Source organism: Taudactylus pleione, unplaced genomic scaffold (assembly GCF_031769625.1).
Source record: "Taudactylus pleione unplaced genomic scaffold, aTauple2 ptg000445l, whole genome shotgun sequence".
Classification (NCBI taxonomy): domain Eukaryota; kingdom Metazoa; phylum Chordata; class Amphibia; order Anura; family Myobatrachidae; genus Taudactylus; species Taudactylus pleione.
The window spans coordinates 731,418-758,507 of NW_028284847.1; the positions used below are offsets into that span (position 1 = coordinate 731,418).

The following is a 27,090-nucleotide window of genomic DNA, read 5'->3' on the forward strand; positions in this document are numbered from 1 at the left end:
ATGTATGTCAGTCTAGAGCAGAGGAGCCGGTCAGTGCTGTAGGGTCCAGTGCGTGAGATCATGCAGATGTCAGTCCTGGTACTACCCGCAGAGAATGTGAGTGTCACACGCTCAGCATTGTATGGGTTTATAGCATAAATGGTTGAAGCTCCATTTACAGATATTACAGGGAACATTAATAACCCATTAATGCTGGGCCAGACCTCACCAAGTGTCATCTCTCTCCCAGTCCTGGAAAGGAGATCAGCAAAGGGGCTGGAGCAGAGGTGGTTGTGAAATGGTCAGAAATTAAAACAAAAATACAAAAATAGTGTATTTCCCCCTATAGGCTGAACACGAGATGCATTCCAGTTACCAGCCATAACATACATGTATGGTTTATACCAGATACATGTTACAGACACTTATGTTCTACTTCTAAATCCATTTCATCTGCAATTAATACATTTACTAATAGGCAGTGAAACGCGTCAGCAACGTCCCTGGACAGCAGATATCTTACCTTAAGAACCCTCCTAATAACCACCCCATCCACAGTTGCCAACTGGATTTTCAAGCTGAAGCAACCGTACATATAGGGAGACTATTCACTGTGCATCGCTAATTAGGACCTCATCTATTACACACGGGACTGGTAATACACCTATGCTGGACATACTACTTAAAGGGCCACCACTGTTCAGGTCCCTTTCATACATTTGTCTTAAAGGAGAATTAAAAGGCTTTATATTTGTAGAAAATACCATCTGCTTGTTCATATACTTCTTATTTTATTCTTATGTACATCTATTTGTTATGCTACAATAATCAATTTATCAACTATTATCCTCAGCTATTTTTAGTTTATTATTATATATTGTGCGCTGTTTATATTTTATTATTAGACATCAATTCAACTACAAAAATGTCTATAATACAACAAGAATATCTCCGTCTCCTGTACCCAACCAATAAATGGGCTCAGAAAAGCATATTCTATGCCCGAATGATGAAGGAAGAACAATCAGTATCAGCAGAGCATTCGCAATCAGCCAATCGCAACTCTGTTATATGAAGACAAATGATGATCTTTATTGGCCAGACCTTTTAAGATACAATATTTATTCACTTTATCTGATTACACCCCCCCCCTACATATTCAAATCGGGCTGCCCTCTAATATAGTGGTGCACCATTATTATCACTCTGATAATTTGGGAGCTCGTCCGCCTTCATCATCTGGAATCCCACCAGGGAAACCACAGACTTCATTTCTGCATCACACTGCCAATCGGGCGAACAATCCAACCAGCTGGCTTTCAAACTTTCACTTTGAGGTAAGCATGACACTTACTACATAGAAAAAAAAGAGAGAGACCAAATGCACCATTTATAATTATACATCATATACAAGGTTTTTGACATAAATGTGGCCAAAGTTATGAGCTTACCCACCAACGTCAAGGTAACCTCATTGGGCAAATCCCTAACACTATGGGGTTCATCATCCCAGGAAAACCACCCCAGACTCTCGCCCCTTCTCCGTGCACCAGACCCTGGCCCTTCTCCTCTCCGCGCACCAGACCCTCGTCCTTTCTTCTCTTACTAAACCCCCTCCCACCGACACACTCATACCTCCAAGTTTCCTCTTCTCTGCTCACCAGACTTTCACCTTTCCTCTTCTTTACTCACCAGATCTCTACTCTCTCTTCTCTGCTCCCCACTTCTCCTAGATAACAGATGCGACCGGATCACTGAAAACCTGACTACCTGTGGTCACATCCCTTGGGGCTGTGCCAGGCTAGGGGTTAATCCACCTTTCAGAAACAGGATTCTATATGTAGTTTTGAACATTAAAATCTGCACTTGAACATGATAATGCATTATTTTTATTCGTTTGAATGAAAGGCATAAAATATGTAAGAACAAGACATACCATTATCAAAAGTAGATCACATAGGACCTTTATTTCATGTTAAGTCAGAAGGTGAAGATATGGAGTATTAAAATGACCCCATCTCTAGAATTTCTTTAGGATTTCTGTACTATAGAGTGAACACCAGTCAGTAACTACTAAGGGGGCATAATGAATATGAATGCGCCAGGATAGGGGAGAACAAACATTTAATTCCCACCACCATTCAAGTTTAACCTTGGACAGGAGAGATGCTCACCTATCCCTGGACTTCATAATTATTTCAACAGCATAGGAGCTAATTGCCTGGAATCATTTGGAAAAGAGGACGGTCTTCTTTCACATGAGGCTACTCAAGAATATTTTAGGTACCAGGATGAGGGAGATAGGGCACTTTTAATGCCCTCAAGCAACCCCCCAAAATCTTAAGAGGTGGGTCTTGATGATGTCACTGGGTATTGCAGAAATGATGTAATCATGCCCTGCCTCCTCAGTTGGCCACCATCAGCAGTAAGGCGAGTTTTTAATCTCCTGCAGTGCTGAGGATGATTGGGTCTTGTCCTCAGCTCTTCTGTATTCATTTAGGATGGGATGTAGTTATGTGTCAAGATACAGACGCCTGTCATAATCCCTACGCCAGAATGCAGAACGACGTAGGCCCAAACGAGGTGAGTGCAGGCAAGCGTCCTCTTAGCAGCGGGGGAAGGGGGAGGGTTAGGTTTAGGGCACTCCGGGGGGACTTCGGGTTAGGCACCCCCCCTCCCCGGGGAGGGTTAGGTTTAGGGCACTCCGGGGGGACTTAGGGTTAGGCACCCCCCCTCCCCGGGGAGGGTTAGGTTCAGGGCACCCCAGGGGGACTTAGGGTTAGGCACCCCCTCGGGGAGGGTTAAGTTTAGGGTGCGGGTATAGGGGGTTAGGTTTAGGAACTAACGGGGGGAGCTTAGGGTTAGGCACCCCTAAAGGAGGGTTAGTGGATGGAGAGGGGAGGGTTAGCTCTACTTACCTCTGCTGTCGGGATTTCCTCCCTTCGGCCCCACTCTTCCTTAGCACTGAATGGGTTGAAAAGAAAATAGAAAAAAACAATGGGGTAAATTTACTAAAGTGAGAGTTTTTAGAAGTGAGTTTTAGAAGAGATGTTGCCCATAGCAACCAGATTCTAGCTATTATCTTCTAGAAGGTGCTAGTTAAATGTTAAGTAGAAATTCACTTCTAAAAACTCTCACTTTAGTAAATTTACCCCAATGTGTCCCAGTTTTCGATTATACCCAAAGACCATTGTCAGGATTATTTATTAGAATGCTATATAACAATGCAGTCTTATTATTGTTGAGAGTGATGTCAGGTCTAACTTTATGGTGGTGACATATTGTACATTTCATTTAAGAATGTGTATACTAAATAAATTATAACTTAATATACTGTATGATTAGATATCTGAATTGCCCTCCATAACGTAATAAAATTTTAAATCACAAATGATAATAAATGTTCAAAAAGTTCATAAAAAGTCCATTGGAACAACATAGATATAGATCAGAAAAAGTCTTGTATAGCCGTGATAGAGAATAATGATTCTTGCTGGAAAAAGGTCTTAGTTTGCCTTTTTGTGATGAAACACTCACTATGGGCAGATAGCAAATGTCATATAAAATACAAATAAAAGAAATATAAATCTAGTGCATTACTTTTTATTCTAAAATGGACATTTTATTTTTGCAAATGCAGTACCGTGCAAAAGTTTTAGGCGGGTGTGGAAAACATGCTACAAAGTAAGAATGCTTTCATAAATAAAAGAGTTAGTTTATTTTTATCAATTAACAAAATGCAAAGTGAATGAACAAAGGAGAAATCTAAATCAAATCAATATTTGATGTGACCATCCTTTGCCTTCAAAAAAGCATCAATTCTTCTAGGTACACTTGGACACAGTTTTTGAAAGAACTCGGCAGGGAGGTTGTTCAAGAACATCTTGGAGACCTAACCAGATATTTTCTGTGGATGTATGCTTGCTGAAATCTTTCTGTCTCTTCATGTAATCCCAGACAGACTCGATGATGTTGAGATCAGGGCTTTGTGTGGGCCCTATCATCACTTTCAGGACTCCTTGTTCTTCTTTACACTGAAGATAGTTCTTAATGACATTGGCTGTATGTTTGGGGTCATTGTCCTGCTGCAGAATAAATTCGGAGCCAATCAGACGCCTCCCTGATGGTTTTGCATGATGGAGAAGTACCTGCCTGTATTTCTCAGCATTGAGGACACCATTAATCCTGACCAAATCCCCAACTCCATTTGCGGAAATGCAGCCCCAAACTTGCAAGGAACCTCCACCGCTCTCCAGCCCTTCGGCAAACAAACTGCCTTCTATTATTGCCAAATATTTCCAATCTTGATTCATCAAGCACCTGCTGCCATTTTTCTGCACCCCTGTTCCTATGTTTTGTGCATACTTGCATCGCTTGGCCTTGTTTCCACGTCAAAGGTATGGCTTTTGGCCGAAATTCTTCCATGAAGGCCACTTTTGGACAGACTCTCCGAACAGTAGATGGGTGTACTTGGGTCACATTCATTTCAGCCATTTCTGAGCCTAAGGGATATTGTCTGGAGCTTGATCTGGAGATGGGATCCATTCCACTGAGTCAGAACCTCCACCTGGAGAGGCCGGGAGTGAAACTGGGCGTACTCCATAATGTCGAAAGTGGAAACCAGAGATCCCAGGAACCCTCGATGAAGTAAGAGCCCTCGAACCCTGTCCTGCAGATCCCAAATCTTGTCCACTGGGAGAAATACTCTCTGACCCCATGAATCTAACAGGGCCCCCAGGTGGAGCATCGCCTGGGCCGAAGTCAGGGAGGACTTCTTCCAATTGATGACCCACCCATGCTACTGTAGGAGATCTATTGTGAGGCGAAGGTGCTTCCTGAGCAAATCCGGAGATCTGGCTAGGATAAGATGATCGCCCAGATAAGAAAGAACTCTGATACCCTTGCGCCGCAAGTGAGCTGCCATGACTTTTGTGATCACACGAGAAGCCCGAAATTGGTAGAGCTTCTCCTTGACTGCAAACTGGAGGAAACGCTGGTGACTGAGTCAGACAGGCACATGTAAATAAGCATCCTGGATATCTAAGGACGCCATGAAATCCCCCGTTTCCAAGGCCAAAATTATGGAGTGCAAAGACTCCATACGGAACTTGTGGACCCACAAATACTTGTTGATGGATTTGATTTTGAGAATTGGGTGGAAGGAGCCGTTCGGCTTCTGAACCAAGAAGAGATTGGCGTAGAAGTCAGAGCCCCTCTGATCTTGAGGGACAGGAACTATTACCCTGGAGGCAAGTAGAGAGCGAATTGACTCCCGCAATTATTTTGCTTTTCCTGGATTTCCTGGAAAGCCTGCGGTAAAAAAACAAAGCAGAAAACAACGTGCCAATGTAAGCCTCCTGAAAGTCAGACTGTATCCCTGAGAGACTACACCGTGAACCCAGGTGTCTGACGTAATGGTCATCCAGATGTAGGAGAAAAGCAGAAGTCAGCCTCCCAAACTGGAATCCCCCAGGGAGAGGCCCGCCCCGTCAATCGGTAGGCTTGTCGGCTGGTTTAGCAGTTGGGCATCTGGTAGGTCAGGACTGCTTGCTTCTGGGTTTGGAGGTCTTAGCGGAAGAACTCTGGGATCTAGAAAAAGACTTCCCCTTGGCCTTCCCTTGTAGGCGAAAGTAGGACGCTCTAGGGCCTGCTGCCGAAGGTAGAAACGCAATCTTGGAAGCTGCCACTGTGGCCACTATTTTATCCAATTCTGGCCCAAATAGAACATCAGCCAAATAAGGAAGAGCCTCAAGGGCCTTCTTAGAGTTTGAGTCAGAGCGCCAGAGGGCCCTTCTTGCCGACATCTTGGAAGTTAAGATGTCGGTGTCAAGAGCCGCTTCATCCAGATAGGAAGCAGCCTGCTTGATGTGCGCCACCAGAGGTAATAGCTGGTTGCCATAGGCCCCTGACGTAAGGCCCTCCAGGGCATCCGCCCAAGTGCCAATCGCTTTAGCAATCCATGCAGACGCCATGGCCGGATGTGAGATAGCCCCTTCATGTGCAGAAATTCTCTTAAGGAAATTTTCCAACTTCCTGTTTGTCCGATCGAGGAAAGCAGTATTCAAAATAGGAAGGGTAGAAATCTTGATAAAACGGGCAATGTGCGTGTCAACAGGAGGAGGAGATTCCCATTTGCTACGCTCCTCGGCAGGGAGCGGGTAAAAGGAAGCAATGTGATTGGAGACCTATAACCTCCTGTTAGAAGTGGTCTAAGCCTCCACTAGTATTTTCTCAAGCTGTTCAGATATAGGGAACCCCACTGAGACATTTTTCTGACGTTTGAAAACCGGCACCTTGGGTCTAGGAGCAAGTTCCTCGTTCTAAATAGAAAGGACCAATCTAACTGCCCTAACTAAGGCAACAATATCTACTTGAGGAAGAGGCTCATCCTGAACAGAGAGGAGGGAGGAGGGTGTAGGATAAGAGAGTGCTGTAGTGACAGAGGAGGGTGTAGGATAAGAGATTGCTGTAGTGACAGAGGAGGGTGTAGGATAAGAGATGGCTGTAGTGACAGAGGAGGGTGTAGGATAAGAGATGGCTGTAGTGACATAGGAGGGTGTAGGATAAGAGATTGCTGTAGTGACAGAGGAGGGTGTAGGATAAGAGATGGCTGTAGTGACAGAGGAGGGTGTAGGATAAGAGACGGCTGTAGTGACAGAGGAGGGTGTAGGATAAGAGACTGCTGTAGTGACAGAGGAGGGTGTAGGATAAGAGACTGCTGTAGTGACAGAGGAGGGTGTAGGATAAGAGACGGCTGTAGTGACAGAGGAGGGTGTAGGATAAGAGACGGCTGTAGTGACAGAGGAGGGTGTAGGATAAGAGACGGCTGTAGTGACAGAGGAGGGTGTAGGATAAGAGACGGCTGTAGTGACAGAGGAGGGTGTAGGATAAGAGACTGCTGTAGTGACAGAGGAGGGTGTAGGATAAGAGACTGCTGTAGTGACAGAGGAGGGTGTAGGATAAGAGACTGCTGTAGTGACAGAGGAGGGTGTAGGATAAGAGAGGGCTGTAGTGACAGAGGAGAGTGTAGGATAAGAGAGTGCTGTAGTGACAGAGGAGGGTGTAGAATAAGAGATAGCTGTAGTGACAGAGGAGGGTATAGAATAAGAGATAGCTGTAGTGACAGAGGAGGGTATAGGATAAGAGATTGCTGTAGTGACAGAGGAGGGTGTAGGATAAGAGAGTGCTGTAGTGACAGAGTAGGGTGTAGGATAAGAGATGGCTGTAGTGACAGAGGAGGGTGTAGGATAAGAGAGTGCTGTAGTGACAGAGTAGGGTGTAGGATAAGAGAGGGCTGTAGTGACAGAGGAGGGTGTAGGATAAGAGAGTGCTGTAGTGACAGAGGAGGGTGTAGGATAAGAGACGGCTGTAGTGACAGAGGAGGGTGTAGGATAAGAGACGGCTGTAGTGACAGAGGAGGGTGTAGGATAAGAGACTGCTGTAGTGACAGAGGAGGGTGTAGGATAAGAGAGGGCTGTAGTGACAGAGGAGGGTGTAGGATAAGAGAGGGCTGTAGTGACAGAGGAGGGTGTAGGATAAGAGAGGGCTGTAGTGACAGAGGAGGGTGTAGGATAAGAGAGTGCTGTAGTGACAGAGGAGGGTGTAGGATAAGAGATGGCTGTAGTGACAGAGGAGGGTGTAGGATAAGAGATGGCTGTAGTGACAGAGGAGGGTGTAGGATAAGAGATGGCTGTAGTGACATAGGAGGGTGTAGGATAAGAGATTGCTGTAGTGACAGAGGAGGGTGTAGGATAAGAGATGGCTGTAGTGACAGAGGAGGGTGTAGGATAAGAGACGGCTGTAGTGACAGAGGAGGGTGTAGGATAAGAGACTGCTGTAGTGACAGAGGAGGGTGTAGGATAAGAGACTGCTGTAGTGACAGAGGAGGGTGTAGGATAAGAGACGGCTGTAGTGACAGAGGAGGGTGTAGGATAAGAGACGGCTGTAGTGACAGAGGAGGGTGTAGGATAAGAGACGGCTGTAGTGACAGAGGAGGGTGTAGGATAAGAGACGGCTGTAGTGACAGAGGAGGGTGTAGGATAAGAGACGGCTGTAGTGACAGAGGAGGGTGTAGGATAAGAGACTGCTGTAGTGACAGAGGAGGGTGTAGGATAAGAGACGGCTGTAGTGACAGAGGAGGGTGTAGGATAAGAGAGGGCTGTAGTGACAGAGGAGGGTGTAGGATAAGAGAGGGCTGTAGTGACAGAGGAGGGTGTAGGATAAGAGAGTGCTGTAGTGACAGAGGAGGGTGTAGGATAAGAGATGGCTGTAGTGACAGAGGAGGGTGTAGGATAAGAGACGGCTGTAGTGACAGAGGAGGGTGTAGGATAAGAGACTGCTGTAGTGACAGAGGAGGGTGTAGGATAAGAGACGGCTGTAGTGACAGAGGAGGGTGTAGGATAAGAGACGGCTGTAGTGACAGAGGAGGGTGTAGGATAAGAGACGGCTGTAGTGACAGAGGAGGGTGTAGGATAAGAGACTGCTGTAGTGACAGAGGAGGGTGTAGGATAAGAGACGGCTGTAGTGACAGAGGAGAGTGTAGGATAAGAGACGGCTCTAGTGACAGAGGAGGGTGTAGGATAAGAGAGTGCTGTAGTGACAGAGGAGGGTGTAGGATAAGAGAGGGCTGTAGTGACAGAGGAGGGTGTAGGATAAGAGAGTGCTGTAGTGACAGAGGAGGGTGTAGGATAAGAGATGGCTGTAGTGACAGAGGAGGGTGTAGGATAAGAGATGGTTGTAGTGACAGAGGAGGGTGTAGGATAAGAGATTGCTGTAGTGACAGTGGAGGGTGTAGGATAAGAGAGTGCTGTAGTGACAGAGGAGGGTGTAGGATAAGAGAGTGCTGTAGTGACAGAGTAGGGTGTAGGATAAGAGATGGCTGTAGTGACAGAGGAGGGTGTAGGATAGGAGATGGCTGTAGTGACAGAGGAGGGTGTAGGATAAGAGATGGTTGTAGTGACAGAGGAGGGTGTAGGATAAGAGATTGCTGTAGTGACAGTGGAGGGTGTAGGATAAGAGAGTGCTGTAGTGACAGAGGAGGGTGTAGGATAAGAGAGTGCTGTAGTGACAGTGGAGGGTGTAGGATAAGAGATGGCTGTAGTGACAGAGGAGGGTGTAGGATAAGAGATTGCTGTAGTGACAGAGGAAGGTGTAGGATAATATGAGATATGGTAAGAACTTACCCTTGTTATCTCTATTTCTATGAAGTCCATAGGGTTCCACAGGATACCTTGGGGTATAGGTGTGACGTCAGTCGCAGGGCACCAAAGAGTTAAGCTTTCAGCCTCCCAGGATGCACTAGGTCCCCCTCCTATACCCCGCCCCCGGGCCAAGGCACCTCAGTTAGTTACCAAGCCATAGGCCGGAGGAGGAGAAGGAAGAGAGAGAACAAAGATCTGGACACATACAAGAATCACATTCTCACCAGAGGGAGACGGAAAACCGGTGACCAGAGCAAAGCCCATCTGCAGCACAGGTGCGACAGGGCGGGAGTCCTGTGGAACCCTATGGACTTCGTAGAAATAGAGATAACGAGGGTAAGTTCTTACCATATCTCATATTTTCTACTTCAGGGTCCATAGGGTATCCACAGGATACCTTGGGGATGTCCCAAAGCAGTATCCTTTAAGGGTGGGGACGCTCCTGTGCTGAAAGGAGAATCTGCCGCCCGAAGGAAGCATCCTGAGGCGAAGGTGTTAAACCTGTAATACCTCACGAAGGTATGGACAGAAGACCACGTAGCAGCCTTGCAGATCTGAACTGCCGAGGCACCATGTCGAGCTGCCCACGAAGGACCCACAGACCTAGTGGAATGAGCCTTCACAGAAGGAGGAACCGGCAGGCCTTCATGAAGATAAGCTTCAGAAATAGCCATACGGATCCAGGCTGCCAAAGTTTGCTTTGAAGCAGGCCAACCCTTTTTACGGAAGCCATAGAGGACAAACAAAGCGTCCGACTTCCTAAACGTAGAAGTGCGGTCAACATAAGTCCTTAAGGCCCGCACAACATCCAAAGAGGCCTCACCCACGGAAAGACCCTGTGAGTTAAAGGCCGGAACAACGATTTCCTCGTTAATATGAAACTGGGAAACAACTTTGGGAAGAAACTCGGGCCGAGTGCGGAGCACTGCCCTGTTCCCATGAAAAACCAAGAAAGGGGGTCTACAAGAAAGAGCCCCTAACTCAGAAACACGTCTGGCCGAAGCAATGGCCAGAAGGAAAACAGTCTTAGCTGTTAGCCATTTAATATCCACTGAGCCCAGTGGTTCAAACGGCGGTCCTTGGAGAGCCCTCAGGACCACAGCCAAATCCCAAGGCGCCACAGGTGGAACAAAGGGCGGCTGAATACGAAGAACACCTTGCATAAAGGTGCGCACATCCGGGATTGTAGCAATCCTACGGTGAAACCAGACAGATAGGGCCGAAACCTGTACCTTCAAAGAAGCAAGGCGAAGCCCATGATCTAGTCCCGCTTGTAGGAAGGCGAGAATCCGAGACAGACGAAACTCCCGCGGTGCATAACCTCTCGGTCGACACCACTGGAAGAACGTATGCCACACGCGATGGTATATCCTCGCGGAAGACGGTTTCCGAGCTCGTAACATGGTACGCACCACAGAGCTGGAAAACCCCCGGGACCTCAGCATGGCCGTCTCAACAGCCACGCCGTCAAAGACAGCCGAGTCAGGTCCGGGTGAAGGCAAGGACCCTGAGACAGAAGGTCCGGTCGTAACGGCAACCGCAGAGGACTGTCCACGGACAGACCCTGAAGGTCTGAGAACCAGTGCCGTCTGGGCCACGCGGGAGCTATCAACAGGAGCGTCCCTCCTTCCTGTTTGAATTTCCGGATTGCCCGTGGAAGAAGGGAGACCGGAGGGAACAGGTATGCGAACCGGAACGTCCACCAGACGGACAGAGCATCCACCAGAGACGCCCCTTCGTCTCTTGTGCGAGACCCGTACACCGGCAACTTGTTGTTGTGCCGGGACGCCATGAGGTCGATTTCTGGAAAACCCCACCTGTCCACCAGTAGTTGAAAAACGTCCGGGTGCAGGGACCATTCCCCTGGATGAACGTCCTGGCGACTTAGAAAGTCTGCCTCCCAATTTAGCACTCCCGGGATGAAGACCGCTGATATGGCCGGAAGATTGCGCTCCGCCCAAACCAGGATCCGAGAGACCTCTACGAGAGCCGCCCGACTGCGAGTTCCTCCTTGCCTGTTTATGTAGGCCACGGTGGTAGCGTTGTCCGACTGGACCTGCACCGGGTGACCCTGGAGAAACCGCTGTGCCTGCAGGAGAGCATTGAAGACCGCACGGAGTTCCAAGATATTTGTTGGAAGCTCCGCTTCTGTCGGCGTCCACCTGCCCTGGAACAAGTGTGGACCCAAAACTGCTCCCCAGCCCCGAAGACTGGCGTCCGTTGTCAACAGGACCCAATTTGGAATCCAGAACGGACGTCCCTCGCTGAGGTGGGTCGTCTGTAACCACCAAGCAAGGGACAGGCGAACCTCCGGGGTGAACACAATCGTCTGGGACTTTAGAGACCGAGGCAGCCCGTTCCACTTTGACAGGATCAGGTGCTGCAGAGGTCTGGAGTGAAACTGGGCATATTCCACCATGTCGAACACCGACACCATGGAGCCCAGTAACCTCATCGCCGAGTGTAGAGACACCTGGCGGCTGTGCAGACAACTTCACACCCTTGACTGCAAAGCAGAGATCTTTTCCTCCGTTACGAAGATCTTTTGCTGTTCCGAGTCCAATAAGGCTCCAAGATGCAGAATCCTCCGAGACGGGATTAGAGTGGACTTCTGCCAGTTGACTAACCAGCCGTGCCGTTGCAGCATGGCAATGGTCAGGTCTAAGTGGCGTAACAGGAGCTCTGGAGATCCCGCCACCAATAACAGGTCGTCCAAGTACGGCAACATGCGGACTCCCTGCAGCCGCAGAGAAGCCGCCATGACCGCCATCACCTTGGTGAAAACACGTGGTGCTGTCGCCAGGCCAAAAGGTAACGCCCGAAACTGGAAGTGGTCGCTGCGGATTGCAAACCTGAGGAACTGTTGATGGCGCAAAAGAATAGGGACATGCAGGTAAGCGTCCTGTATGTCCAATGACACCATGTAGTCCCCCGGTTCCAGCGCCAGAATGATGGACCGTAGGGTCTCCATCCGAAACTTCGGGACCCGCAAAGACTTGTTGAGTGCTTTGAGGTTGAGAATCGGACGATACGACGTATTGGGTTTCTGTACCAAAAATAGATTTGAATAGAAACCCTGGCCCCTCTGGGAGAATGGAACAGGCACTATAACTCCAGCCTGGAGCATAGTGTGCAATACCTTCCGCAGTTCCATAGCCTTGTTCCGGTCTGATGGTAGACCCGTGGTGAAGAATCGAGCCGGGGGTCTGTGCCGGAAGGAGAGGGCATACCCGTGGGAGACCACCTCCAGAACCCAAGTGTCTGTCGTAGTGACCGACCAACACCGGGCGAACTGCAGCAGGCGGCCTCCCACCCTGGGATCCCCCAAAGGGAGGCCCGGACCGTCAGGCCGCAGGCTTGTCATCAGGCTTGGGGGCCGGACGTCTGGTACTCCATGCCTGTTTCCTGGGCTTGACCGATTTCTTAGGGCCAGCCTGTCGAGGAAAAGACTGTGGTTTGGGCCTGCCCTGGGCCCTAGATGACCGAAAGGACGATGGTCCCGAACCAGAAGGAGCAGCGGCCGACGGGAGACAAGCAGATTTGGCTGCCGCCAGCGTGGCCACAATCTTATCCAGGTCCGGACCGAAGAGAACTTCTCCGGTAAATGGCAACGCTTCCAGACCTTTCTTGGAATCTGCGTCCGCCTTCCAGGATCGCAGCCACAAGGTGCGACGAGCAGCTACCGCTGCTGAAGAAATTCTAGACACCAGAGTACTAATGTCTAGAGCCGCCTCGTTGATGTAGGTGGCCGAATCACGGAGATTGCCAATCAACTCCGCCTGTTCGGCCGGACAGTCGGATTCAAAAGAAGCCTCTAATGAATCCGCCCAACGCTCCATCGCTCTGGCAACCCAGCAAATGGCCATAGCCGGCCGTGCTGCCCCCCCTGCAAGGGAATAAGCGGACTTCAGGCAGATTTCTACCTTGCGGTCCGTAGCATCCTTAAGGGAGGACATGGATGGTATCGGCAATGTGGCACTACGGACAAGAAGGGTCACGTGAGAATCCACCTGTGGAGGGGATTCCCACTTAGCAAAATAATTATCCGCGAACGGATAAGCTACCGCCAGGCGTCTCTGCGGCTGGTATCTTTTGCCAGGTTGTTTCCACGCCTCCTCTAAATGGTCCACCAACTGACCCGAAAGAGGAAAGACTGTGGCATCGCCCTTCACATCTTTGAAAAAGGCATACTTAGATTTAGCCGCTGGCAGAACTTCGTCCTCAATCACCAAGGCTGTGCGGACCGCCCGAATAAGTCAAGGAATATATACTTTGGACTTAGCATCAGCGTCCTTAGTATGGAGAGGTTCCTGATCGTAAGGATCCAGAATCTCCCCATCATCAGACGTCCCTTCGTCATCCTCATAAGGAGCGGACAGAGACGCCACCGGCCTTTTATGAGGCCGCATCACAGACTCCCCTTGCAACACATCCGACAAGTGCTGTACAGAACTCGTCAGGGAGTTAACCCACACTGGCTCCTGAGAACCCGGGAGCGGGGAAATAGGGAGACTGTGGGGTACCACCAATTGTCGTGGGAACCCCTGCATGGGTGACGACACCACAGACTGCTGGGACAAACCCATCGGAGTAAACGCGGGCTGCGGAGCTAACTGGCCCACTAAAGCTGTTAACGCCTGAGCGAAACAAGCCCAGGGCGGCTCCTGTACCGGTGCTGTAACCGTAATAGGCCACGCCATGGACAAACACTGCCGGCAAAGGCCCTCCGCGCTACCCTCCCCCTCCGCTAACGGTACTTAGCACGTGGTACACTGTAGCCGGAGGGGAAAATCACTTTCGGACATGATGGCACCACGTATGTGACCTCTCTCACCAATTAAGTATTAAATAGGCGAGAGACCACCCTGCAGCACCGCACCGCAAGGGCTTAGCAGAAAGAACAGGGACAGTAATAAAGCTGACAGTTTTGAGAAGATAAAGTTACAGGCAGCAGCGCTAGCACAGTCACATACAATGCAGAGAAATAACCATTCCTGCACTAACAGCGCTGATCACTCAACTACACACAGGGCCTGGTAGGACACAGCGCTGCATACACAGACCTGAGCCACAGCGGAGGAGAGGTATGCGGGGGGACCCAGACCACGATGCTTCTTTCCAGGCTTCCAGCAGCGTTCACCATGCGTTGCAGAGAAGATGGCCGCCGAGGAGCAGAGAGAAGCTGGCCTGGGGGAGGAGCGCTGACACAGGGCCAGTCAGCACAGTGCAGAGAGGGCTGTGTGCAGCGGGGGAGGCGCCGGCTGTGAGACAGGGAAGGCGTGCTCCCCTGGCATGCATTTAACCCCTGGGACGCCGCAGCGCTACCGCTCTGCTGCGGTCCGCTGTCCCAGGGGGTAGTGGAAAGCGCAGGTTCAGTACCTGGCTCCACGCTGCAGCCAGTCCCCAGGGAGCCCCCTGTCTGGGGACTTAGGACCATGTGACCAGCGGGAACCCACTGCGGGACCCCGCTGCTTACCTTTGTCCCCCTTGGATCCGGCCATGGTCCGGAACATCTGGGGTCACCGCTAGCTGTAACCCCAGATGCTCACCAGCATCCCCGGATCGGTACCGGCGTTCTGGTACCGGCGGGGGTGTAGGGAAGACAGCATGGACGTCAGGACTGACTGTCCATGCTGTACATCCAGATGTGCAGCCACAGCTGCACTGAAGAAAGCTTCAGGGGCTCTTCTAGCCCCCACTCCGACAGGTGCACACGACGCCGGCCGGGCACCAAACTAAACTGAGGTGCCTTGGCCCGGGGGCGGGGTATAGGAGGGGGACCTAGTGCATCCTGGGAGGCTGAAAGCTTAACTCTTTGGTGCCCTGCGACTGACGTCACACCTATACCCCAAGGTATCCTGTGGATACCCTATGGACCCTGAAGTAGAAAAGAGATTGCTGTAGTGACAGAGGAAGGTGTAGGATAAGAGAGTGCTGTAGTGACAGAGGAGGGTGTAGGATAAGAGAGTGCTGTAGTGACAGAGGAGGGTGAAGGATAAGAGAGTGCTGTAGTGACAGAGGAAGGTGTAGGATAAGAGAGTGCTGTAGTGACAGAGGAGGGTGTAGGATAAGAGAGTGCTGTAGTGACAGAGGAGGGTGTAGGATAAGAGAGTGCTGTAGTGACAGAGGAAGGTGTAGGATAAGAGATGGCTGTAGTGACAGAGGAGGGTGTAGGATAAGAGACGGCTGTAGTGACAGAGGAGGGTGTAGGATAAGAGAGTGCTGTAGTGACAGAGGAGGGTGTAGGATAAGAGATGGCTGTAGTGACAGAGGAGAGTGTAGGATAAGAGACGGCTGTAGTGACAGAGGAGGGTGTAGGATAAGAGAGTGCTGTAGTGACAGAGGAGGGTGTAGGATAAGAGATGGCTGTAGTGACAGAGGAGGGTGTAGGATAAGAGAGTGCTGTAGTGACAGAGGAGGGTGTAGGATAAGAGAGTGCTGTAGTGACAGAGGAGGGTGTAGGATAAGAGAGTGCTGTAGTGACAGAGGAGGGTGTAGGATAAGAGTGCTGTAGTGACAGAGGAGGGTGTAGGATAAGAGAGTGCTGTAGTGACAGAGGAGGGTGTAGGATAAGAGTGCTGTAGTGACAGAGGAGGGTGTAGGATAAGAGATGGCTGTAGTGACAGAGGAGGGTGTAGGATAAGAGAGTGCTGTAGTGGCAGAGGAGGGTGTAGGATAAGAGAGTGCTGTAGTGACAGAGGAGGGTGTAGGATAAGAGATGGCTGTAGTGACAGAGGAAGGTGTAGGATAAGAGAGTGCTGTAGTGACAGAGGAGGGTGTAGGATAAGAGAGTGCTGTAGTGACAGAACAAGGAGAATATGTGACTGTTCTGTACTTAGTGATTATTACTCACCTGTGCTGATACCTGTAGGGATTTCCTCCTCCTTACACTGATGATCATCCATCACATACGTCTCTTCTCCCTTCATATCAGTCACATACGTCTCTTCTTCTTCTACTAGATCTTCACCCTAAATAATCCATATAAAAATGCTATACTGTACTAATGCCAGATTTCATGTATTCAGATTAATCAGTGACTATCAGAGCATTAGACACACACGGCTTCTGTACAGGTCATATAGTGCAATGTTTCTCAATCATTTCCCCCCTAGGTAACTCCATGCAGTACATTTGTGCTAAATATAACCCTGATATATGCAAAGCAATACTACTGTAATAAATATAATAACTATTAGATAAAATAATTAGGCGATGTTATTTATAAAAGAAATATATGTACAATAAACAAGAATAAAATAACACCATAGAACTAATTGCCCCTATATATATTTCTCACATATTACACTTTATGAAAAATGTGCAATAAACCTGTAATGCACATCTGCTTCCTTATACAGGGATAGAGGTTTTCATTGTGTCATCAGGATCCTGTTGTAATGTATGGGGCTAGAGATCCATAGGGCATCCTGGGTGCAGGGGCATCTTAAGAGAGGAAGGGGCCCGTGTGCAGGGCCCCCTCCTCTCTCCCCAGTGCCGGCAGCCGACTGACCCGGCTGGCCGGCCACTGCAGAAGCAGTAGACTCTGGGCACTAGAGTGTGCCCAGAGTCTACTGCGCACGCACAGAATGCCGGAAAAATGGATGAAAAACTATGAAAGAGAAAAATTGTTTATAAGTGATTATCAGATGATGTCTGTATATAGGGGGCCTTCAACACAGCTGTCCCTTTTACATTACAGCACATCAAGGTCTCCTCTTACCCAGTGATGTGAGGGGCCGGTGATTCTCCATCATCAGGTCCTTGTACAGACCCCTGTGTCCTTCTATATACTCCCACTCCTCCATGGAGACATAGACAATGATGTCCTCACACCTTATAGGAACCTGACGCACACAATGATACAGTCATCACCCAAACACATCCCCTGGTGTTACTGTATAATGTCCCATTCCCAGCAGTCACCTCTCCAGTCATCACCCAGACACATCCCCTGGTGTTACTGTATAATGTCCCATTCCCAGCAGTCACCTCTCCAGTCATCACCCAGACACATCCCCTGGTGTTACTGTGTAATGTCCCATTCCCAGCAGTCACCTCTCCAGTCATCACCCAGACGCGTCCCCTGGTGTTACTGTGTAATGTCCCATTCCTAGCAGTCACCTCCCCAATCATCACCCAGACGCGTCCCCTGGTGTTACTGTGTAATGTCCCATTCCCAGCAGTCACCTCTCCAGTCATCACCCAGACGCGTCCCCTGGTGTTACTGTGTAATGTCCCATTCCCAGCAGTCACCTCTCCAGTCATCACCCAGACGCGTCCCCCGGTGTTACTGTATAATGTCCCATTCCCAGCAGTCACCTCTCCAGTCATCACCCAGACGCATCCCCTGGTGTTACTGTATAATGTCCCATTCCCAGCAGTCACCTCTCCAGTCATCACCCAGACGCATCCCCTGGTGTTACTGTATAATGTCCCATTCCCAGCAGTCACCTCTCCAGTCATCACCCAGACACATCCCCTGGTGTTACTGTATAATGTCCCATTCCCAGCAGTCACCTCTCCAGTCATCACCCAGACACATCCCCTGGTGTTACTGTATAATGTCCCATTCCCAGCAGTCACCTCTCCAGTCATCACCCAGACACATCCCCCGGTGTTACTGTATAATGTCCCATTCCCAGCAGTCACCTCTCCAGTCATCACCCAGACACATCCCCTGGTGTTACTGTATAATGTCCCATTCCCAGCAGTCACCTCTCCAGTCATCACCCAGACACATCCCCTGATGTTACTGTATAATGTCCCATTCACAGCAGTCACCTCTCCAGTCATCACCCAGACACATCCCCCGATGTTACTGTATAATGTCCCATTCCCAGCAGTCACCTCTCCAGTCATCACCCAGACACATCCCCTGGTGTTACTGTATAATGTCCCATTCCCAGCAGTCACCTCTCCAGTCATCACCCAGACACATCCCCTGGGTGTAAAGGTGCCCACACACATAGCGACATTTTACACGATTTGGACGAATCGTGACGACGAATCGGGTAAAAAAAAAAGTACAAATCGTGAATTTATACTCACGAGCACGATGCCGATGCGCGTCCCCGCTCGTCGTATATCGCATCATCTGATCTGCCGTGCTGTAGGGCAGATTAGCCAACCATGAACCCGATCGACGCCGATCGTGAGGGTTTTTTTCCTCACGATGAATCGTACGATTCATCACACAATGCAGAATTTGACTGACAGAAGCCAGGACACGCCCCATCGCCATCTTGTGCAGCATCGTGTAAGGAGCAAGTCAGTCGCACTTTGGGAGCCTGCACACTGGATATTTGTTTTGTTGGATATTTGGTGAGTATTTGTACAGTTTGCAACCACACTGACCACCAATATGTGCTCCCCACTGCCCACCAATGTGTGCCCCCAGGCAATAAATGCATGACCCAGCCACCGCCCGCCGTATTGAGGCGGGCGGTGGCTGGGTCATGCATTAAGCTCCCCCACTGCCCACCAATGTGTGCCCCCAGGCAATAAATGCATGACCCAGCCACCGCCCGCCGTATTGAGGCGGGCGGTGGCTGGGTCATGCATTAAGCTCCCCCACTGCCCACCAATGTGTGCCCCCAGGCAATAAATGCATGACCCAGCCACCGTCCGCTGTATTGAGGCGGGCGGTGGCTGGGTCATGCATTAAGCTCCCCCACTGCCCACCAATGTGTGCCCCCAGGCAATAAATGCATGACCCAGCCACCGCCCGCCGTATTGAGGCGGGCGGTGGCTGGGTCATGCATTAAGCTCCCCCACTGGCCACCAATGTGTGTAATACCTCAAATAAATAAATAAACACGTTTTTTCCAAAAAAACACCATACATTAGATTTAAAAACACACATTATTTCAAGCTGGGGGTCTTCTACCTTTCGGTCTCCAGCTGTTGTGGAACTACAGATCCCAGGATGACCTGCCACCCACCTTTGAAACTATTTTTAGGGCATCCTGGGATCTGTAGTTCTACCACAACGACAGGCCCAAAGGTGGAAAACCCATACTGTCAAAGAAAAACATTATATTACCAAGCAATAAACACATAACATTCCTGTAAAAGAAAACATGATTAGAATACCATAACAAACCTTTAAAAAAGAAAATATTAAAACATGAAATATGTGAACTATAACAACATTACATTTTACAAAACTATATACACAAATATTTAAATGTCCTTTTTTTTCTTATTCATAGATAATGTCCATGGATTCTGAACGTGAATTCGTTACAGGATTCATTGAAATCCTGCACTCGAAAGAGTGTCTGTGGAAGATCAGTTCTCGGAAGTACCACAATAAGTCGCAGAAGTTGGCCGCACTCGAGGAACTGTTGGTGTATACAAAAAAATACATATCTGATGCAGACCTGAAAACTGTACGGCAAAAGATACAAAATCTCAGGACAGTATACATCAAAGAAAAAAAGAAGGTGGATGACTCCAAAAAATCAGGAGCGGCTACAGATGAAATATATACTCCTGCGCTATGGTACTACCAAATGATGTCATTCATCAGTGAACAAGAGCCTCAAAGGGAATCAATCATCTTGATGTCTGAGCGTGAGGGAGATGAGGAGGTTGCAGAAGTCTTGGTAAGTAGTGACACAGTTTAAACCAAAATCCTTAATGTTTTTGTTGTTAAATCCCAAATGTCCAATTTAGTCAGTAGTTCACAGATAGTCCTCATGCCATGGTACAGCACCTGGTCCATTGAAATAGGTCATGTACTCCTCCCTCACTTCTTTGGCACGTGCGGTGGATGTTGTTGTAGTTGTTGGTGCAGACACAGATGTCAAATGTTCAATGTCCTCCAGGGGTCCTACATCTTCTGGTCTAGCTGGGACTGGTCCTCGTTGAGTAGATTTTCTTCGCAGAAAGTTGTGCAGCACACAGCACGCCATCACGACCCAGTCTATCTTCTCCACATGTAGATTGATGGTGGTGTGGAAAATGCGGAAGCGGTTGCTCATTATTCCAAAAGCATTTTCCACAATGCGCCGTGCCCGGGATAGACGGTAGTTGTATATCCTTTTCTCTCTGGTCAGGCCCCTGTGTGCAAATGGCTTCATCACATGTTCATGTAATGCAAAAGCCTCGTCTGCAACGAAAACGTAATTTAGGCCGTGCTTTGTCTGGTCCAGTGAGGGCAGGTTGAGGGTTTTGTTGGCGAGTCTCTGGTAGAAAGCCGTCTTTTTGAAGGATCCACCATCTGAAGCACGCCCATTCTTGCCGACATCCACAAACAGAAATTCGTAGTTGGCATTCACCACTGCCATGAGAACGATGCTGAAGAATCCTTTGTAGTTGTAGTAATATGATCCGGTGTTGGCAGGTGGGTTGATGCGGATGTGTTTCCCATCGATGGCTCCTCCGCAGTTAGGGAAATTCCAACGTTGTTCAAAATCTTCCGCGATGCTAGTCCACTCCTCCACGGTGTTAGGAAACTGTAAAAATAGGAAAAAAGATGTTAAAACATGACTATAATATTTTTTATATCTTTTTTCCCTATATAGACTCCCACCCAAGACCCTGATTTAACATCCACACCGGACCTCAGTCTGCTCAGTGGCGACAGTGATCCGGAGAATAGCACACAAGTGGAAACTCCACTTCCACCTGGACCCTCATCTTCGCAACAACCCCAAAAATAGAAAAAAAAGGCAGAAAGGAGAATTTTATAGAATGAGAGGACCATTTTTTACAAAACGCAGAACGGCTGCTGCAGAAACCCCCAGATGCAATTGATGATTTCACAGCTCATGTGAACAGCACTTTGAGAAATCTGGATGCAGATATCCCAAAAATTTTTTTACGGTTAAACTACGACCTCTTGAGTCGCTGTATGAGCAAAAATATCTCAAATTCGACATACATTGCAGATCCAATGCTATTTTCCCCTGCCCCAAATAGGTATGTCCGGCCCCCCCCCCTGCCCAGTTAGATATTACTCCCCCACCAAGCACCAGCACCACCTTGTATAATGCTCTGCTGGATGCAGCAGATGAGTAGCCCCAATATACAGAGATGTAAATTTGTTCTATATTGTAATATCACCAAATTTTATGAATTCCAATTGGTGCTGCTGCTGCATGGGATAGGGTGGTGATGTGCCATGTGCCTAGTGACCTTGTTCAAATGGTGTCAAGTACACATAGCTGGAAGCCGGGGCCACAATGTGTACTTGTGCCATGTGTGTATTGGCCTGTTCAAACTGGCGTCTGACCCACCCTATCACATACAGCCGGCTACCTGTTGGGATTCATAAAATTTGGTGATAATGTTCTTTTGTAAAGTTGTAATAAAAAAGTATTTTGCACACAGTTTAGTGCACACTTTCAGTTGCCTGCAGGTCAGTGCACAAAGACTGAGGTGAGATGAGTGTCCCAAACTTTAGGTCTTCCAGTGACCTTCCTGTAGCCAGGTATCTCAGGGTAGCCACCAGTCTGTCTTCAGCAGGGATTGCCCTCCGCCACCTTGTGTCCTGTCTCTTGATGTGGGGGGTCACCAGATGCAGCAATTCTTGGAAGCTGGCGTCATCCATGCGCAGGTAGTTCCGATAGTCCTCCGGGTTGTTCTCCTTGATCTCTATCAGCAGGGACATGTGAGAGCGGGTATCCCTTTGTAGCAGCCACTCCTTGGTCCAGCATGCTCTCGTCCTTCTTCACTGGGCCCTCTTCCTAATCTCCCGGACCCCGGCTTCAGCGACCAACACTTTATACTGATAGGGACGCATCAGTACAGAATTCAGGAACAGGATAGAATGCAGGTAGGTAGCACACACTTGCAGGTAGAATAAACTTTGTATAAGGCAAGCCAAATACAAAGAGCACAGTAGCAATGTACAGGATTCAGCAGGAATACACCTAGCCTCATCTAGTAGCAGAGCAGAATGTACACAGAGTTTAAAGGGTTCCTGCTGTTTATACTCCCTAGATAGCCCCTCCCATTGTTATGGCTATTTAAATTTCCCACCAATAGTCAAGAGCCTGTTTTATTTTTTTTTTAAACTCACGATTTGTTATGTCCAATCTCACGATGCGTACGATCCGATAGATCGTGAGATCGTAAGACAGATTGGGTGTCTTTTTTTCCAAATCGTGATCACGACGGCAAGGGAGCTCCCGTGAAAGTTCATGAGGAAATTGGCCATAAAATCGTATCGTGAGCACATCAGTATATGTGTGGGCACCTTTACTGTATAATGTCCCATTCCCAGCAGTCACCTCTCCAGCAGTCACCTCTCCAGTCATCACCCAGACACATCCCCTGGTGTTACTGTATAGTGTCCCATTCCCAGCAGTCACCTCTCCAGTCATCACCCAGACACATCCCCTGGTGTTACTGTATAATGTCCCATTCCCAGCAGTCACCTCTCCAGTCATCACCCAGACACATCCCCTGGTGTTACTGTATAATGTCCCATTCCCAGCAGTCACCTCTCCAGTCATCACCCAGACACATCCCCTGGTGTTACTGTATAATGTCCCATTCCCAGCAGTCACCTCTCCAGTCATCACCCAGACACATCCCCCGGTGTTACTGTATAATGTCCCATTCCCAGCAGTCACCTCTCCAGTCATCACCCAGACACATCCCCCGGTGTTACTGTATAATGTCCCATTCCTAGCAGTCACCTCTCCAGTCATCACCCAGACACATCCCCCGGTGTTACTGTATAATGTCCCATTCCCAGCAGTCACCTCTCCAGTCATCACCCAGACACATCCCCTGGTGTTACTGTATAATGTCCCATTCCCAGCAGTCACCTCTCCAGTCATCACCCAGACACATCCCCCGGTGTTACTGTATAATGTCCCATTCCCAGCAGTCACCTCTCCAGTCATCACCCAGACACATCCCCCGGTGTTACCGTATAATGTCCCATTCCCAGCAGTCACCTCTCCAGTCATCACTCAGACACATTCCCCGGTGTTACCGTATAATGTCCCATTCCCAGCAGTCACCTCTCCAGTCATCACTCAGACACATTCCCTGGTGTTACCGTATAATGTCCCATTCCCAGCAGTCACCTCTCCAGTCATCACTCAGACACATTCCCTGGTGTTACTGTATAATGTCCCATTCCCAGCAGTCACCTCTCCAGTCATCACTCAGACACATTCCCTGGTGTTACTGTATAATGTCCCATTCCCAGCAGTCACCTCTCCAGTCATCACCCAGACACATCCCCTGGTGTTACTGTATAATGTCCCCTTCCCAGCAGTCGCCTCTCCAGTCATCACTCAGACACATTCCCTGGTGTTACTGTATAATGTCCCATTCCCAGCAGTCGCCTCCCCAGTCATCACCCAGACACATCCCCTGGTGTTACTGTATAATGTCCCATTCCCAGCAGTCACCTCTCCAGTCATCACCCAGACACATCCCTTGGTGTTACTGTATAATGTCCCCTTCCCAGCAGTCACCTCTCCAGTCATCACCCAGACACATCCCCTGGTGTTACTGTATAATGTCCCCTTCCCAGCAGTCACCTCTCCAGTCAGCAGCTGAATGATCTTGTTGGTGAGTTCCAGGATCTTCTGGTCATTGTGTCTCTCATGTATCAGTGAGTGAGGTGGAGGCACCGGGATGGAGCCACAGCAGGAGGAGGTCAGATGTCTTCTTCACCACTGCATATTGAGAGAGACATCAAAAAAAGATAGAGGATAACAGGGGGCACAGGGGTGGGGGGGAAGGGTTAACAGGGGGCACATAGGTGGGGGTAACAAAGTGCCACAGGGATGAGGGGAATTGACAATAGGGGGCACAGAGGTGGGGGAGAGTACACAGGGGAGCAGGAGTATAAGTCCCAGGACCGGCTACTGTCAGACACAGCGATGTCTCCTAGTCACAGTCACCCGGGAGCAGGAGGCGGAGATCAGGGAAGAAACGCAGGGACCAAAACATAGTAACATACGGCGCAGCGCGGAAGTCAGTAGGTGGAACGCACAGGGCGGAAGTCGGTGGTGGAACGCACAGGGCGGAAGTCATTTGGAACGCACAAGTCGGAAGTCGGTTGTGTGACGTCCTGCGGGTGAGAGAGAGGAGGCCGGGCCCAGGAGCCTCTGGGGCGAGTCCGCACTAGAAGGGACAGAGATACAGTGATGCACGTACAGCAGGGATAGAGCAGGTACATGGCTGCTGCCTCATGTCTCCATTATCCTTCACCATGGGGCTATGGAGGAGGGATTATGCTCTGTGACCCCCTCCTGGCTTTTCGACCGGTGTCCTCATAACACCCACCTCAGCCTAATTGTGCCTCCGCTGGTTCCCCTATAATGGCTCCTCACACAATAATAATTGTCTCCTGACATCCTATTATCCTCTATTATATCCTCTGTTTGCCCGTCTTATATACTTCCATTGCCCACCCCATAGTTCCCAACTACCATCCTCCCAGTGTGTGCCCCACAGTGCCCACCTACCACCCTCCGCAAGCCCACCCCATAGTACCCAAATATCATAATGCCCACATATAGGTCACCTCGTAGTGCCCATGTAACACCCACATATGTCACCTCATAACCTTATAATGCCCATCTAACACCCACATATAGGTCACTTCATAGTACCCATCTAACACCCACATATAGTTCGCCTCATAGTGCCCATCTATCACCCACATATAGGTCACCTCATAGCCTTATAATGCCCATCTAACACCCACATATAGGTCACCTCATAGTACCCATGTAACACCCACATATAGGGCCCATCTAACTCCCACATATAGGTCACCTCATAGTGCCCATCTAACTCCCACATATGTCACCTCATAGTGCCCATCTAATACTAACATAGAGGCCACCTACCACCCTCCCAGTGTCTGCCCCACAGTGCCCACCTACCACCCTCCCAAAGCCCACCCCACAGTACTCAAATAACACCCACATTTAGGTCATATCATAATGCCCACATATAGGGCACATCAAAGCCTCATAGTGCCAAAGTAACACTCACATATATGTCACCCCATAGTGCCCATCTAACACCTACCTATAGGTCACCTCATAATGCCCATCTAACACCTACATATAGGTCACCTCATAGTACCCATGTAACACCCATATATAGGTCACGTCATAGTGCCCATCTAATATCAACATACAGGTCGCCTCATAGTGCCCCTCTAATACTAACATGCAGGTCGCCTCATAGTGCCCCTCTAATACTAACAGGTCACCTCATAGTGCCCATCTAATACTAACATACAGGTCACCTCATAGCCTCATAGTGCCCATCTAATACTAACATACAGGTCACCTCATAGCCTCATAATGATAATCATCAGTCAATGCTGACTAATGTGTTTCTGGGTAATGAATGTAGCATTATGTATGTCATGTTCCTATAAGGATTGAAGATGTCACTGCCTCTAATCACCATTCTGTATGGAGATATAGAAACACAAGGAACTGTACAAGGACGTGATGATGGAGAATCACCGGCCCTTCACATCACTGGGTAAGAGGAGACCTTGATGTACTGTAAAAGGGACAGCTGAGTTGAAGGCCCCCAATATATACAGATATCATCTGATAATCACTTATAAACAGTTTTTCTCTTTCATCCATATTAGAGGACACTGCTGTACCTTGGGGTATAGAGGGCACTAGTGCTGGAGTAGGGCACAACTACACTACAGACTTGTTCTAGCTCCTCCCCCTCTATGCCCCTCCCCTGGAAGTATTTAACTTTTTAAGCCATGGAGTATACATTTTTTATTTTATTCATTACTTTAGTGTGTATAGACAGGTGTGGCCAGGCAAGCTCCAAGGATCCAGCTCTACGCAGGTAAACCATCTGCTGTACGGGACTTCACCCCACCCAGGTCTCTTCTGTGGTCGGGACCCGTCTGGATCTAATTTTCAGGGAATGCTTGGTCAATATTACAAAATAAGGACCTCGAAGGCCCAATCCCCTCCCTCTTTCAGTAACAACAGTCCCAGGAGACGTGGTCAACTACTCAGACCTATTGGGGTCATCGAGTCTCTTATAACAGTCACTCTTTTATTCATCCCCAAAGTACTGCAGTGTCCCCTAAAGGGATTTTACAGTAAGTACAAAAATACTATTATTCAATCTTTGTGTGTCTCCTACAGATTGTGCCAGTAACAGGAATACCCCCAGAGAGATGTCCCCGTCCTCTTTATTCCAAGGATGATACAGAGGAGAATCACAGTGTCCCACAGGAGGATCAGGTAGGTGGAATTATGGGTCTAAATACCAAAGTGACTTTCACTGTATAATATGTAAGCAAACTGCAAATGTATTTTCCTATTTCTACTTCTGGGTCCATAGGGGGTCCACAGGGTTGACCTTTGGGTATAGCTGGATCTGGATCCTCGGGCACCACGTAGTTAAAGCTTTTGCTGCTCCCAGGATGCACTTGGGTCCATCCTCCTCTATACCCCGCCCCCGAGCCGCAGGCACCTCAGTTTTAGTTGGTGCCCGGCTGGAGCAGCCCCTAAGCTTATTTTTATTCTTTAAAGAAGAATTTTATTTATTTATTTTTACTCCTTCAGAGCGGCAGCATCAGACTGTCCATCCGGACGTCCACGCTGCCGCTCCAACAACCCCGCTGGCGCTGTGACGTCAGTACTGATCTGGGGATCGCAGCGGGACCCCGGAGTCAGTACTAGCAGGGCTCCGAGACCTCCCACAGACTGCTGCCATATTCGCCGGGGACAGGTAAGCCGCGGGCAGCGCATTGCTACCCAGGGGTAGGCCCTGTCTTTTTCGGCACAGACCGCCCCATCAGTTTTTCTGCACGATTCCTTCTCAGGACAAAACCAAAGCTTTGCAGATTCAGGAGGCTATAGAGTCCTTGCTGAAAGCAGGGGTCATTGTTCCTGTTCCTCAGTCACAGCGGGGGGCGGGGTACTACTCTACT

General features: G+C 49.0%; 1 protein-coding gene and 1 long non-coding RNA gene across 3 annotated transcripts in view; one reads left to right on the plus strand and one right to left on the minus strand.

The window, feature by feature from the left end:
• Positions 1-1,093: 1,093 nt before the first annotated feature.
• On the minus strand, positions 1,094-24,100 carry LOC148505660 (uncharacterized). Its single transcript, XR_015869870.1, has 4 exons — positions 23,690-24,100; positions 16,033-16,150; positions 2,898-2,943; positions 1,094-1,332 (listed from the first exon to the last, which is right to left on the minus strand). It is a non-coding gene; the product is annotated as an uncharacterized LOC148505660 (long non-coding RNA).
• A 146-nt stretch (positions 24,101-24,246) lies between these two features.
• The window catches only part of LOC148505661 (uncharacterized), a 38,636-nt gene continuing 35,792 nt past the window's right edge, over positions 24,247-27,090 (plus strand). For both annotated transcript variants that reach the window (XM_088447909.1, XM_088447910.1), the window contains exons 1-3: positions 24,247-24,327; positions 25,553-25,661; positions 26,300-26,398. The gene's annotated coding sequence lies outside the window, so the exon portion shown is untranslated. The remainder of the gene's footprint in view (positions 24,328-25,552; positions 25,662-26,299; positions 26,399-27,090) is intronic.